This window comes from Podarcis vaucheri (genome assembly GCF_965113315.1).
Source record: "Podarcis vaucheri genome assembly, chromosome: 1".
In the NCBI taxonomy this organism is placed as follows: domain Eukaryota; kingdom Metazoa; phylum Chordata; class Lepidosauria; order Squamata; family Lacertidae; genus Podarcis; species Podarcis vaucheri.
Window position 1 is genome coordinate 38,301,009 of NC_138759.1, and position 16,141 is coordinate 38,317,149.

The 16,141-nt window shown below is 44.7% G+C and overlaps 1 protein-coding gene across 5 annotated transcripts in view; it reads right to left on the reverse strand.

The window, feature by feature from the left end:
* The window catches only part of FOXG1 (forkhead box G1), a 55,253-nt gene that overhangs the window by 33,385 nt on the left and 5,727 nt on the right, over nt 1-16,141 (reverse strand). For 2 of the 5 annotated variants that reach the window (XR_014224042.1, XR_014224046.1), the window contains exon 2: nt 12,880-13,119. The exons of 2 other annotated variants lie outside the window; for them this stretch is intronic. The gene's annotated coding sequence lies outside the window, so the exon portion shown is untranslated. Of the gene's footprint in view, nt 1-12,879; nt 13,120-13,467; nt 13,802-16,141 lie in introns of those variants that run through there. One more of the 5 variants, XR_014224047.1, reaches the window with a different exon arrangement.

The window sequence follows — 16,141 nt, forward strand, 5'->3', positions numbered from 1 at the left end:
GAGCGCTTCCACGTGACCCTGCAAGCACCTTTCCAGGCGCATGTGCGAACGTCCTCGCTAAGTTTTAGAAAGCCCCGGGCTTTTTAAGGGAGCTTTCACACCTGACACAAAAGTGCATTTGGTTGTTCTTCCACTCAAATCTATTTTTGCCTCACTAGTGTGAATTGTGTTAACGTAGACTAAGGAAGCATAGAGCCATTTTAAAAACCGCTCTGAGTGGCTATGGTGGGGGCTTACGTTTGGTTTACAGACCAATTTAAGGTAAAACGGATTTAAGACTCAGACAGGGACGTGTCCCTTGTGTCACACGTGCGACTGATAAAGTCGGAAGCAGATATTTGTCACCAGGTACACAAGAGGTGGGGAACACTGGCCAATCCTGGCAGGCTCCCCTGGAATTGACATGCACATTAGCCAATGATGTAACTGTTGTGATTATTTATTACAAATACCTCAAATCGGCTTACAAAAGATCTCGCACTAAAACATCACATTCAAGTCTAGTATCGGGAACAAAGATAAACACGTTGCGAGGACACTTTACAAAAACAACTTGTGTACATACAATGCACTGAGTGTACCGGTAAACTACAATCCGAGATAGTGTTCTGAATGTTTTAATGGGAAATAAAGTTGTAAAAAAACAAAAAGCACTGCTTTTTTAAAAATTGAAAATATATGCTGGCCATTTCAGAGTTTATACTGAAAACTGGGATTGGTGAATATTATTATGATTATTTAAAATATTTTCAGAAGGCTCGGCCATGATTCCTGCTACTTCTTCCGCTTATGAAAACAGTATAAAATTTCACCAGGTTCACTGAGATGGACCCACCTTTACCTGGCAGCCCTGACCAACGAATACTAGTACAAATATGTCTCTCAACGTTCCCCAAAGATGCTCAGGTTAGGACTTTGGCGAGCCTCCGAGTGGAAGTTTATAAGATGATGCGGCAGCACTAAACACATTTACCTGTGGAATTCAGGCCTCTCCGTTGAATTCCACAGAATTTATTTCTGAGCGGGCATACATAGGATTGTTCCGCAAGCAGCACTTTTCGGAAACAGAATCAGACTAGCGAACATTGGCTGATACCGGAACTCATTTTCCAAATGGTCCTCCTATTCTTTTCCAGTCCTACTTGAAGAATATTTCCCGGTGCATATTAAAAGCTTTCTGAAGCATCCCTTCTAAAAGCGCCCTCACCTAACCCATTGGACGCTTTTCATCCCATTCAAAGCAAAGGCTAAAAAAAAGAACAAAAGGAAAAAAGAGCAATCTACTCAAAAGAAAGTCCCACCGGAGTTCAATGGGGCTTGTTCCCAGGTAAATTCGAGGAGGATGGCAACCTTAAGCATTATTTGGGAAAATGGGAATGACGCTTTCGAAAGAGGCGCTCTTATTCTCACGTGTTGAACGACTCTCTCTCTCTCTCACACACACACACACACACAGAGAGAGAGAGAGAGAGAGAGAGAGAGAGAGAGAGAGAGAGCCGTCCCGTGCCATGGAACATTTTAAGCTAATGATTATGTGAATCTATTACCCATCAACCACTTTAGACCAAATGAACTGATTTCAAGCTCGGCGAAGGCGCAGTTGACTTCAGTGCAACTCGAATCGCTCTAAAGGTCTCCTTTAGCCAAGTTTTGAATCCTGCTGCCCGTCCCACTTACGTCAAGAGGCTAAATACCGAAGAGCTAAGAAGGATCCGAGCCTCTGGGGTCTTTTTTGGTGTTTGCAGGAAAGAGGGGAGGGAGGGAGTGGGGTGAGGGAGACGTTGATGCTTTTGTTGTCAAGGGGCAAAGAGCTTATGTTCTTAACCTCTGAGGTTTTACACTCTTCTGCCGATTTGGACATTCCTTTAAGCACCGCCGTGCCTCAGATGTGTCTCAAAGGCCCCACGGGCTAATCTCCCACCTCCAACGCAGCTCCGTTTCTCGGCGTTTTCAGCGGACCACGTTGAAGTTACACCTACAATTTTCACCCTCTTCGCTTTTTGCTTTTTTTTAGACAGGGGTTTCGCGGGGGACTATCCATTGAAGACCCAAAAATAGCGGGGACACAACTTCTGCTCTTTTTTCTTTAAAACAAAAACCTTTGCGGAAAGAGGAGGCTGTATCCAGTATCCTTGCCGAGACACGGGTCCAAGAGACCCTCACCCTCACAACCTCTTGCCTCAGAAGAAAGCACCGAGCCGGTACATCCGGCGGATGTTGCGGACTGAGATGCGGGTGTGCTGGACCGTTACAGAACACGCATTTAGACGAGGTGAACTGAAACGGTTGCGATAACGGGATACAGGGGTGCCAACCTGAATAAAATATTGGGGGGGCAAGTAAGCCCCACCCCGCATAATCGATCGGCGCAAGCACACCATTTGAATGGCAATGACCATAAACTTTGGGGGAGTCGTAGCCCCCTCAAACATTTTATTGGGGGAAGGGCGAAGGGACCTCGGCCTCTAGGAGTTGACTCCTATGCTGGGACTGCAACTCTCACGTGCGAATCAGAGGACCGCCGAGTTCAGCCCAGGCGTACTTTCGTTTAAAGATGTGAAGCATTGACTTCTGGGGCAATTCTTGGAGGAACTCCTCCGGGCGTTAGAGGTGTTCGGTTTTTAAACATTTTTTAACATGGACTTAAGCTGGGACAAGATCCCAGCTTCCTGAAACATTAAAAAAAGACCAACGGATCGCAGACAGACTCCTTTGTGATGAGGTAGAGTCATAATCGCGTATGGAAACAGGGAAGATGGTTACCCGCGTTGCCTTCCTTTCCTTAAATGGAAACAGGGAAGAGGGGAGGGGGATCCAGATGCAATCTTGGAGTATTTACACTGTTCTATTAGGAAGCCGGGGCCCAGCCAGCACCCCTGTGGGGGGAAGTTCTCTTGAAATCCATAGGAGCTCAGTGGAAAGGCGCGCTATTGTTGCGAGAGGGAGGAAGGCAAAACAAAACAGAAACCTCGAGGGGGCTGTTGTTTGTTTGTTTAGGCGTTTCATGAGAGCAGCAGACAGGAATCAACTTTGGTTTTCCGGCGCACCAAACGACCTGCTTTCCCAATCGTAGACCCTAAGGCAAAATGCTGGCAGTGAAATAAAATTAATGCCCCTTTGAGAATTACGAACCTGGTGAATACTGAGGTTGAAATCCTATACCCTGTTACTTGGAAGTAAGCCCCATTGAATCATCATCATCATTATCCAGGGAGAGACTAGGCTCCAAGGGCTGCTCATCCTAGTGTGGATTTAGGGATCTACGCTGAATCCAACAGTGGCTTGCTCTCCTCTACGGCCCTCCGTGCATACCTTTCAGCTTTACAGAGCACGTTTATTTAGAAGTAAGTCCCATTGAGGTCAATGGGGCTTATTCACAGGGAAGTGGGTAGCTGCTTGCGACTTAGGCGGCTACCTAAGAAACAGTCGCTCCTTTGAGCGTTGCTTCTTTCCTTCCATGATAATCTCCTTAGGCTGACACTTGGGAGTTCTGGAAGTTCTTGGTGGATTGAAAATTGGAGGGATCCAGTTGTGCAGGATTCGTTCCCTCCTGCACTGTTCCGTAAGCAGCTCACGTATTGCCCACCCAGGTCTAAGTATATGGGCCTTGTTCCAGATAGTCTTGCGCGTCAGATTCAAATCTGAAACTCATGAGACTTCTTAAATTGGTCCCATTGGTGCATCCATCCCGCCACCCCCTCCACGCATGGGTCTTTAAAATTATTTTCTCTATAGCCAGTAAACACCCCCCTCTGTCCCCCCAAAAGAAAAAAATTCACTTAAAACGGATTTATATATATATATATTTAATTTTAACTCGCTCTTTTCAAGGAAACTCGGGGGGAGCGTGCATAGTCTTCCCCATTTTGTTACCGTTTAAATCGAAAGATTGCAATTGGTCTTAGATCATGGAAAGATTCAGGGCTTAGGTCCAATTCCAACTCACGTCTGCAACCGTAGCAGCCAACCCCTAGAGGCCGTGGGGGCTTCCGCTCTGCAATAAAATATTTGAGGGGGCTGGGCCCCCGCAAAGTTGAGGAGCATTGCCATGGGGCAACTGCCCCCCATCAAGTAAAACAATAGAAATATTTAACTAACTGACCAATCTGCCCCCCCCAACAAAAACCTATGGGCATTGCCATTCAAATGGTGTGTGTGCACCATGTCATGTGATCGATTATGCTGGGCGGGGCTTACCTGCCCTCCCCCCACCCCAATATTTCATTCAAGTTGGCACCCCTGCTAACAACACTCTAGAAACTACCACGCTGGAGTTATGCCCCACTTTGTTTCTATGAGACTTCAGTGCGCGCTCCTGAGCCGGATTCTTAACCTTATTGTGGATGCGGCTGCTGCCGATTTCATTGGTATCTTGGCGTTTTGCAGAAGGCTTGGGGCGGATGTGGGCTCACTACCTCGCCTCGCACACCCCGTACGCGGAAGAAATGGAATAACGGCAACTTTGGAATCAGAGGCCGTTTCTTTCCCACCCTTTAGGTTGTATTCTTGGAAGTAAGTGCCATTGAAATCAATGGTACTTACTTCTGAGAAGACCTGCTTGGAACTGCATGCTAGGAACGCATTGTTACTCCCCTCCCCCATCGTGTTTCAGCCCATTTCTAGACTTGCATCCGGCTGTTTTGATACGTGGCGGGGAGGGGGAGGGCCTCCATCTATTTTCTTTACCTACTACAAAGCCTCACGTGATGCATTACAGGCATCTTCCCAGCGAGTAAGAAGTGTCGCATCCGTCAGATGCTCGATGCCAACAGGAAATAGCTCTGGAATCAGAAGAAATCGAAGGACAACGCCTGATTCCCAAGCCATCTCCTTAAACACCTTTCAAGTTCTATTTTCTTTCAGTTATGTTGTGGGCACACATTTTCTTCGTTGGGAAGAAAATGGTCTTTCTGAATGGCGCCTTCCATGCGCAGCGCACGAGAAATGGGACGCGATGCAACTTCGGATCGGGACGAAAACGAAGCACGCAAGCGCTACAGAGATCCATAGGAACTCGAGCTTTACGCTGTCCCTTATTAACATTAAAAAAAAAAAAAGATGGGAGGCGGATTACGCCATACTGTTTTGTGTGAAAATACAGACAACTATTTCCAAAATGACTTTACTGTACTTACACAGGTCAACACCATTCCTGTATATTCAAAAGGGCGCCCCCCTGTTCAGCTACAGTTGATTCCTATGTAACGAAGCAGCCTGACAGAGGAATACTGGAAGAGTATACTCAGAAGTAAGTCCCGTTGAGTCCAATGGGCCTTACTCCCAGGAAAGTGGCTAACGGATTGCAAACAAGTGCTTAGGGGAACACTGAGTCTGTGCTTTAGAATACAGCATGAACGTATTAAAAAAACAAGTCAACATAGCTACGCATCCAAGCTCTAATTATTTCAGTGAAACTTACTTTCAATGATGTTTTTATTCCACGTAAATCTGTTTAAGATAAGGCTTCGGGTATTAAAAAATAAACCTTCCACCTCGATTTCAAGCACATTTACATTTGGTGGGGAGTTAGTGTCCATAAAATTAATAGCACTTTCTTGCAACAAAATGTGTTCAGGGTCCACACCCTAAGAGGAGGAAACCCATTAAAAAATACGTAAGATACCTGTTTGGCTTGCAATTGATGCTTTTTTTGGTCTTCAGTAACGTTCAAGAAGATCACACTTACGCTCGGAAAATATTGTTATTTTTCTTTAATGGGGAAAATTTGGACTCCCGCGAGTTAGATCTGTGGTTTTTAGGGCTAGGATGAAAATTGGACTGACACCACTTTGCACTTTAACAATCGGATTTCGTCAGGGTACAAGTTGTTTGTTTAACCCGACAGCTCCGTGCACCCCGTCGCACGCTTTACACACTCATTAAAACGATTATTCACGACCTGTCGAGTGTTTTCTAGTTCATTCACAGGAAAGACTTAGCGCCATAGGATCCAAGCATAGACCGTCCTCAAATCTGCGTCTGGTGCGCTGGTATCTAGCTTCTACAACTTGTAAAAGAACGGATGTTCTAATAACAACAATAACTATAATAATATTTCTGACACCTCAGTCCTAAACGCAGTTTATCTGGAAGTAAGATCCACAGGTTCCTTCCCAGAAACTGCAGTGCAGAGTTCACAGGCTTAACGTGAGACCAGGGGGAAATGATCCTTAACTCATTAGACTCTTAAAGTTGCATTCAAAAACAAGGGAATAACTTCCCAGGTAAATGTTTTAGGATCGGGTGTCTAGCTCTCTGATGCCAAATAAATCCGCAGGCCAATGCTGACGCGGTTTACTCGGAAGTAAGGCACATGAATGTTTAACCTCAAAATGCCGTTGTTTGGGATTTCTTGGAAATCTGCCCCAGTGGCTCCAACAGAACTGACCTAGGGACAAACAGTACCTTTTAAAGATAGCTTTTGACAGCTCGGCAGGATCATAAACAAACGGCCCGGAATGACTCTATTTTTCAACAGTTGGGTTGGAGAGGTTGAAGCAGAAAAATGAGGAGGGGGTTCCTAGGGTAAATAAATAAATGCACCAGTCAACCGGCATTTCTATTCTACAGGAATTTTATCTGAAGCGGGGGCTAGACTCCGCTTCTCCCCCCCCCAAAAAAAAATGGACGAATGAGAATTTATGAAGAAAGCAATCTTGATTTTAAAACGTCAGAATTTCCTCTCAATTGTGGCACATGGACAGAAAACTCAACAACCAGAAAAGTTGCCCCACTAATCTGTTGCAGCCAAAACTGCAAAGAATTTTGCCGGCAGCCTTCAAAACCTCACCAATTTATTGTGGCATAATAAATTTTAAGGTGCCTGCAAGACTCATCACACTTCTAGATAGATGAGAGTAGGATTGGGATGGCCGGCCTGCTAATGAAGGGTTCGGGGGTTTTAACGGACGAACTTCATACAAAAGCGCTTCCAACGATTCTCCGGAGGAGTTTATAATTCTGGCCCAATGTGTCCTTTCACCTTCGTGGTTTAACAGGGACAGGTCACATATCGCCCGTCACAGTGAGATAGAATATTGTGGTTTCAATTAAGAAAGGCAGATCGCCGTAAGGCCGCTATCCTGACGCCCATTTACTCAGACCAGCGGAAATGAAACGAATTCGCTAGTATAGAGAAGCATGCATTTCCGAAAGGTTCTTGCTGGCAAAAGCTTTTGGAAACCTTCGGGAGGGAGCGCTGAGGGGGATTTTATAAGGAACAAACGCGCAGTCAGATTCCGAGCCCAGTTAAGATTCGGGTTGCAGGACGCAAATTGCGCCACTGCTCTTCAGGAAGCGCTGGGCTCAAATCCCTTCCACCCAACCTCTGATATTAAGTGTGTTTACTAAGTATGTTTACTCGATTCTCCTATGTAATATCTCCCGCTCTCACTCTTTTTCTCGTGTGTGTGTGTGTGTGAGAGAGAGAGAGAGAAAGAAAATGTGTATATAATACATATATGCATTATTTCTCAAGGTTTTCAAACTTTTCGCAACATAAAGTATATTATTATAATATAAAGAAAACGGAGAGCAAAAACGCGAAATCTAAATGATTTCTTAATTTCTCGCAACGTGAAGAGAGCATGTATGAGTTGATTGTTAGATATATAATAATCCACAATCAGGTGCGCTGTTAAGAAGGACTCTTCCAAGCCTGCAGCCCCTCCGCCTTTTGCTCAGCACCAAGCCGCTAAGATAAGATCAAGCCAAAAGAAAAAAGAAAAGAAGACCGAAAATCTGTACATAAATACTTAAAAACCGGGCGCAAATAAACACACCAATCGATAGCAAAGTAGCCAGCGCTTGTTCTATTGATGGGGACACAATCGATCCCACCCCCCTCTTCCTGCCAACCAAGACTCCGAACTACTCTGTAGGTAATTATTAGGATTTGAAAGCCACGGATTTTAATCAGCAAAAAATAAAATAATTTAAATGCTTCCATTTTAACCTGGATGGAATTTTCTTCTATTAGAAGAGGGAAAACGCCCGCCGTGGGAGTGTGGGTTTAGTTTTATTACCACCACTCACCACTCTCAATTGCAAAACTTTTTATGGAGAGTATTTTTTTTTCAAACACGACGGCGAAAAAAATGCATCTTGGAAGAAACATCAGCCTTAATAACACGGTTTCTTCCTTTCTGTCTGTCACTCTCTCGCTCTCTCTTTAAAATGTAAACATTGGAATCGGGTGATAGCTTCTTGAAATGGACACCAACCTTGCAGTAAACTCGCTTCCTTATAATTCTCATACAAATCCTCGCTGCCCCCACGTTTTTAAATATATTGAGCCTAAGGATGCCAAAAGGAGAAGAAATTATCTTCTAGTATACATATATACATTTTTCCTCTCTCCCAAAAGAACGTTTAGGGGCCTTTATCGTGGTTCCCACCCTCACCCACTTTAAACAAGATTATCGCAGCCTCTTGTGGAATGCAAAACTCTTTCATTATATAGAGCTGCGATTTTTCAAAAGAAACAACACCCATATAAATAAGTACATTCCCCCCTCGTTGCTTCTTATACTGCCTGTCTGAAAACCTTCGTGATTTCTGAAGGGTTCTCTCGGACTGTGACCCTCCTCCTCTCCCCTAGCCCTGCACGCCACTCTCCCATCCCATATGATCAATCCAACAATCTGAAATTATTTCTGCTCGATCAACCCTGAGAAGGGAAAGTGACTCCTCAAAGAAAGTCAGAAGTATAACCCTCCTTTCCCTCTGCCTACCTCTTGAGATTATAAGGGAAGCTCGAGAACCTGGAAAGTATCTGAACTAATCTATTTTAAAAACAACAACAACACTGAAATCCTAATTCGCAAAAAACTGAGAGAGATCGAGATTTCTACCAAGAACAGATCCGAAACATTCAAGCGCTTCCCACGAGGTTGGGAGAAGACGGGCCCTTCTCCCACACGTGTGCGCGCCCCATAGGCCCGCCTGCTTCCTTCTTCCCGCCGACCAAAATCCCCCTTGGCTTCAAGGAGTCAGCTTAGGTTGGCTAGAATCATATGGGTCAACCTGAGATGGTTCTCAGATCTGGCATAACAGAAGAATATAGAAAATGCTTTTTGGCCTTTAACTCGTGGCTTTCTGTAGCCTACATAATATATATGAAGATAAAGCAAAGAGCATAAAACTTTTAAATCCTCACACACCGCCATCTTTAAACGTCTGAATGGAAGCCAACTAAGGTCAGTTTGACTCATGCCCAAGTCATCGGAAGGATCCGCAGAAAGTTAAGCAAGTTAAGGAAGCGATCCCAACTCCCTCTGAAATAAAATGGACTTTAAAAAAAAAAAACTTTGGCCTGGTGGTGCCCATGGCTTGCAACTGAAAGAAACTCGTTTATTGAGACTTCCTTCCAAGGAAATCTGTTCCAAACTGGGGTGGAATGCCAATTAAAAACCAGATTCGAGACAATCGAGAAACGCATCTAAGAGCTGTGGTAGAAATGTGCCTTATTCGAACACGTCCAGAAAACTACCGCGCTCTCTCTCTCGATATATATATATAGGGAGGCAATCTTCTCCCATAATATTTGCAAATAGGTTACTAGTGGTGATCGGTGCTTTGGAAAGCAGCTTAAACTAAAATTAGGGGATGTGAATTGATTTGCACCGTGCGATAAATTACAGTAACTTTTTTTTTTTTTTTAATTCTCATTATTGCTTTCCCTCCCCGCCTCTGGTTGGTTGCTCTTTGCTCCCCACCGGAAGGTGGTGGCGGCGGCGGCTGAGTTTGTGTAACCTGTTCTCACGTTGTTGTCATGGAAACGCCACACAAACCTCCCACAAAGCTTTAGATCGCCTTTGCTGTGGGAGGGCACAGAGGCCCAAACTGTCTTACAGGGTGATCCGCGGTGAAGCCGAAGTGGTTGGGGATAAACAAAAACAGCATCAACAAGCGGCGGCGGCGGCGGCGGCAGTAACAGGGGACCGGGCTTGCTTAGATGCCGGTGCTTCTCAGTGTAAGAGTCTCTGTCCGCTGCTGTCGACGTGCCCAATGGTGGTTTGCCACGAAGTGTCGCGCCTGAGCTCAGCGACACCGACACTGTACCTTTAAGGCACATCTGAAGCACGTCCTCGCCCTCGGAGAATCCTGGGAACTGTAGCTCGCCTCTCACAGACTTACAGTTCCCGACAACCTTCAAGAAACTACAGTGCCCAGAATTCTTTGAGGGGGAAAGGTGCTTCGAATGTGCTTTAAAAGTATAGCGTGTAGGCAAGACTGTCAATTGAAGGTGAGAGGTGAAACTCTTGGCTTCAGTACATTCGGATGGGGCAAGAGATTTCCATGGGCTTTAATGTTCTTTCCTTCCACACCATAAGCTATGGAGCCTGGGGCCGGGCAGATGGCCTGAATTAGATTCCCCTTTGCAGTAATGACAAGGGAGGAAAGAATTTTTAAATTTCTCACTAGAAGAGTAGCACTGAGAGATCCGAATCAGTGTCTATCTTTCTATCTATCTATCCAGCCACCCACCCACCCACCCATGCACTCACACACACAGAAGGTGAAGCTTATGTATCTATATGGCAGTCAAATTTTCTAGGCACCTGAAATTCGAACATGTGTGCCAGAGGAGGGAACACTGAGCTCTTGGTTTCTTGCGCTTGGCAAGAGCGCCCTCGCCCTGCAGTTTAAAGAACAGCAGAGGCATGAATCCTATTGCATAAACACACTTAATAAACCTTAACGTTGCCCATATGCCCACATTCCACGCGTTCCTCAAACCAGAGCAACCTCCAGTTCATCTCCCTAAACTTAGGGACTATTTCTGTCAATCAGCTGTAAGCAAGCATTGCACGACAGAGGCGGAAGGTGAAACAGTGCCGTATCCATGGAGAAAAATTAAGTAACCAAAACAGCATTTCAGACTCCCTTTCTTTCTTTCTTTCTTTCTTAGTCGCTTCAAAATCTAAATTGACCCATTTATCCCATTTATCCCATAGGCAGGTTTCTTAAAAACTGTCACCGGTAGATCCATTCTCTCTCCTGACTACTAATTTCATTGTATATAAATGGCCTTTGGAGGGAGGGAGAATGAACTTCACCCTCTTTCCATTTCCTGCAAGGGGAGATAAACCTCTCAGTACTTCATTACCGTTGGCTCTGATTGCGTTCAGCAGGTGTTTTTATCTTCCCTGCGTTTGGGTAACTCAAATTGGTGTATTAACAATTAATTATTTTCTTGAGATTACAAATTACAGGAACAGGGGAATTAGGGGGGAAAGATAATTTACAGTGTGGCGCACGCTGCATTGTTCTTCTGTTCCCCCTTCCCAGCGGGTCAACTTTAACCATTAAGAAGATTTAAAAAGAAAAGAAACCCCCCCCCCCAAAAAAAAGCCAGCACTGAACATAACAGTCCAGCATAGACGCATCACATCACTATTTTAAAAAAGATAAAACCTGGGAGGGGATCAAAAGTTAAGTGGATTTCACGATCCACACCCAGTTAAGGCTGCTGCAATGTTGTACCAATTTATGTGGGAGTCAGCCTCACTGAACGAAATGTAGGCAGATACAGATATCTCGCCCACTGCAATTCTTTAACATGGAAGCTTGAAATCTCCATCATGTCTAGCGGGACTTACGCCCAGGAAAGTGTGCGTAAGATTTCAGACTTAGGCCCATTCCTAAATGGATCCTGTTCTCAAATAAGCATGCGTAGGAAAACTGCGTCTCAAGCGTCCCTTCGTTCCTTCCAGTAGGAGCGACACAGAAGTCTCATATCTGTCCCTAGGAGTTAAATACACAAGACTTGGAGTGGCAGCCTTTACTAGACGTTCACTCCATCGACTTATGAGGGTCTCCTTCAAAGAAATATGGGCCGCGCGATCCAGCTAAAATTAAGCTTAAAGCTCAGTGATTTCGCTTGGGAAAGAATTGAAAGCACGCGAACGAGTCTCCCGAACCCACAGCCAAACGATTTCGGGATGCTTCACTTTGGCTGGATTGGGCTCGTGTGGAAGACTGAAAAGTTTCGAGCACAAATAAGTCCTGAAACTGCATGGAAGCACTTAAAGAGGAGCACGCCGAAATTTGACACCAGAGCCGTTTCAAAAGTTTATCTTGTAGTACTCCAGTTAATTTCTCATCTCAGTACAATATCCAGGAATAATAATCCCTTTCTTTATTATTATTTTTTGCAATCTTTACATAAATCGATTTTCCTTTCTTAAATGTTGCTGGCGACACTTTTTCTTTATCTTAAATATGAAATAGGGAGCCACTGGACAATACTGAGCACGCTTCCTAAAGAGAGCGACTGATGTAGTTCAATTTATTTATGAGTTAATCTGCATAGGATTGCACTGATAGTAAAGCGTTTTGCATAATGAAAGCGGTGCAGACAAGGAAGCTGTCTTGAGAAAACCTCATTAAAATAATTAAAAAAAAAATATTTGCATAGATAGATACACACAGATGTATATATACAGAGAGAGAGAGAGAGAGAGAGAGAGAGAGAGAGACCACAGGCGCTTTCAAACCAAACGTAGGAACTTAATATCTCATTGTTTTCAATGGGAGGCGACAGCATTCATGCTGGAGCGATCAATGGGCCTTAAAGGGTTCTTAAGTTTGGCTTAGTCCTATCAATATATATTTAGGAAACCCACAATTATTTAGGCACATGTGACACCTGCACACGGTATCGCATTAAAATTAGAGCAAAAAGGTGGTGGCGGGGAGAGAGATAGAAATTGCAAAAAACTCCTTTTAAAAAAACCCTTCTCTTTCTAAATCGTGAATCTGTGTTTAGACAAATGAATGAAAGAAAGAGAAATTGGCAATTAAAACAAGCAGCAACCCCAAAAGAAATATAAACAGCGCTCTGTGAAGTTTAGGAGAGAGCAAAGGTGCACTCACCAGTTCGAAAAGGGGCGAAGGAAGAAGGCGGCGGCGGCGGCGACCAAACAGGTCGGATTCCTTGGGCTCCTTCTTCCTTTCCGCCGCAGGTAATTCTTCCCACCCGCTTCAAAAGGCAAACAAAGGCTCTCTCAGCGGCGCAATCGCCTTGGCTTTTCGTCACCTTGGCTCTTTGTCGCTCGAGTCTCCCCCTTTGAAAAGCAGGCAAAGTCTTCCTTCTCTTCGCCAGTTGTCAAAGGTCTACAGTGTTTCAATGGAAGAAAGCAGGATACATTTTACCCAGGTCATGACTCTTAAAATAACAAATAAATAAAACTGAAGAAGAACGAATAGAGAAGGGGGGGTTGCTATTGTGAGGGATTGTGCGGTGTAGAAAAGACGATCCAATTCTTGGCCCGTCCAAATTTACAGATCGAAATGGAGGTAGATAGGGAGAGAGAATTCATAATATTTGATTTATTTATTTTTCCCGGCTGAAGGCCGAAGAATGGATATAGACAGAAGCTTTCCCATCTCTCTTCTCCTGAACCCCTCACCCCCCTTAGGGAGAAGGCGGAATGGGGGCTGGCTGGCTTGAACTTCACCTACCCTGCTGCTGCTGCTGCTGCTACTGCTGCCAGGATGGCTCGCTGAGATCCTTCGTCCAGCTATTTTCCTTCCCATAAGGTCCCGTCCTTCTGCCGTGGAGTCGAGAGGGCAGGTTCTCCGCTGAGAGGTAGGAAATCGCAGCAACTCCGCCCTCTGGGCACGATCACCCAAAGCCAGCCAAAAGAGCCACAGCCAGCCAACCCTTAAAAAACACCCTCTAATGATCTTCACTTTCACCTCTGGCTAACCCAAGAGCTCCGCCACTTTTTTTGACGCAGGGATCCCACCGCAGAGGCCTCCTGCACTAGACCCTCTTCCCCACCCCCATAACCACCACCACCTGAACCCAACGGGCCTCTGGCTGGAGAACATCTCGCTGGATCTTCCATGGCTTCCGCACCAAGTCGCCTTCACCATACGAGGACATCACAGCCTCCAATCTAGAGGAGCTGAGCTTAAGGCACGGGAACCTGCCCCGGGAGCCACTGCAAAAATATACAGCGGGGGGAATGCCTTCATTCACATGCAAATATGAATATGAGAAGTTCATCATTTTAGAAAAAATGAAGGGAAAGAAAGGGGGATCCTAGTTATATTCCCGTCCTGGCACAAACTACAGGGCTGGTGTGACATAGCGTGGAATTTCCTGCCCTAAACTTCCTCCCTACTCAGATAGCTCCCGTGTAAACGCCAGGTGAGTTCTGTTTGACAAAGGAGTGGATTAAAGTTACCGAAGCTCACTATTGACAAAAAAAAAAAAAAGAGGGAGGAGGAAAGGGGGCATCTGAAGGTCAATTTCGGCAATTACAATCCCATAAAGGTTGAACAAGAGCACAGATTCTCAGACTAAAACAAAATGGGAGGGTTCCTCGAAAATCTATATCAATCTCTCATGGACAGCTTTGAGCTCCACCGGGTTTGATGCAGACGGTGCGATGCGATCAGTCCCAGGAAAAGCGTGCTTGCCTGAGTCCCAAGGCCTCAGAACGGCGCTCTCCGGCACCCTTCTTTCTCTAGGGCCAAATGAGGTCTCTTTCTGACAGGCCAAGCCTAATGTTTTATTATGATTATTTTGATAGTGAGAAGAGAGCCTCTCTGTTTTCGGTGCCAACTTCTCCGCAAGTAAAAATGTCCCTAAAAGAACTTTCTAGGGAGAATTTTAGGTATGAACGGCGTTTGACATATTATTATTATTATTCAAAATAAAAAAAAAATTCCTTCCAGTAGCACCTTAAAGACCAACTAAGTTAGTTCTTGGTATGAGCTTTCGTGTGCATGCACACTTCTTCAGATACTATGGCAGACCAACACGGCTACCTATCTATTATTCTTATTCTTATTCTTATTATTATTATTAATTATTGTTGTTGTTGTTGTTGTTGTTATGCCGCCCATCTGACTGGGTTACCCCAGCCACTCTGGGCGGCTTCCAAAAAATTAAGTATGTCCGTGGAATGTATTGTTACTGAGTTCTTTTACGATCCAATATTTCCTTTATAGGCTGGCGCATTTGTTGCCACCCCTCGTTCCCTTTCAGAGTTTAAACAGTCCCAAAATTTAAACCAAAGAACCACCGACGAATAAATGTATTTTTAAAATTAAAAAAACAAAAACCCAAACATACACGTGGAGTGAAAAAAGTGTATTTTCTACCAACATGCCTTGAAGGATATAGAAACGCTAAATTTAAAAGTTGCCTAGAGCGCCAGGATATTATCACGGGGTGATATCCAACGTTAGCTATACTCAATGTAACTTAAGTCGGTTGATTTCAGTGGGTCTACTCTAAGTATGACTTTGTTGGATATCTATTATTATTATTATTATTATTATTATTATTATTATTATTATTATTATTATTTGGACATGATGGTGGAGTGATAGTAATCAATCCGTCAGGATTTCACAAGTGAAAACTTTAAGGAAGTAATGTCCAGACCTTGAAGTGGTGACCATCAAGCATTCAGTTCCTTGGCAAACCAGGAGAAGTGCATGAGAAAGCAAAATGGTGTGGCCCATCTGCTGAGAGACAGAAGTAAATGAAATGAGGGCCAGAGTATTGAGGGCTTTGGGATACACACTAACATATGTACAGGAGGACTTGAATGGTCATTGTAGCGATTGATCCGAAAAAACAGAACAAAAAGAAGCGCCGCCTTTCCAGGTAAAAGTAAATAAATGAACGCCTGGGTGATATAACTACAGGAGAGCTATTTCTCTGCCTTGCTCTCTTTCCGATTTATGTACAGCACGCACACATACACACACCCCAGGTCTCGCGATGGCACCCGAAGCGGTGTACAACCCCGTAATCAAAACAAAAGGCAATCTCGGGAGTTGGCAGATCAGAGGAGACGCCTCTTCTCTTCTGCCGTGACCCTCCCTACCTCCACCTGGAGTAAAAAAAAAAAAGTGAGGAGGAATCACCTGAGCGCCTCAAGGTGCAGCCAGCCCGTGACAGAAACCCGGAGTTGCAAACGCCAAGTGCCTGTTTACACCTCCGAGGGGGAACTTACGCAGACACACACTTTCACACACACAGAGAGAGACACACAACCTCTTTTTCTTCAGGAATGACCATGCATCAAGTTTAGCTAGTTAAGGCTTATTGAGGGGGTGTGGGGAACCCCTATACCTTCTATTAGGCTTGCAAATCTGGAACCTACCATATGCC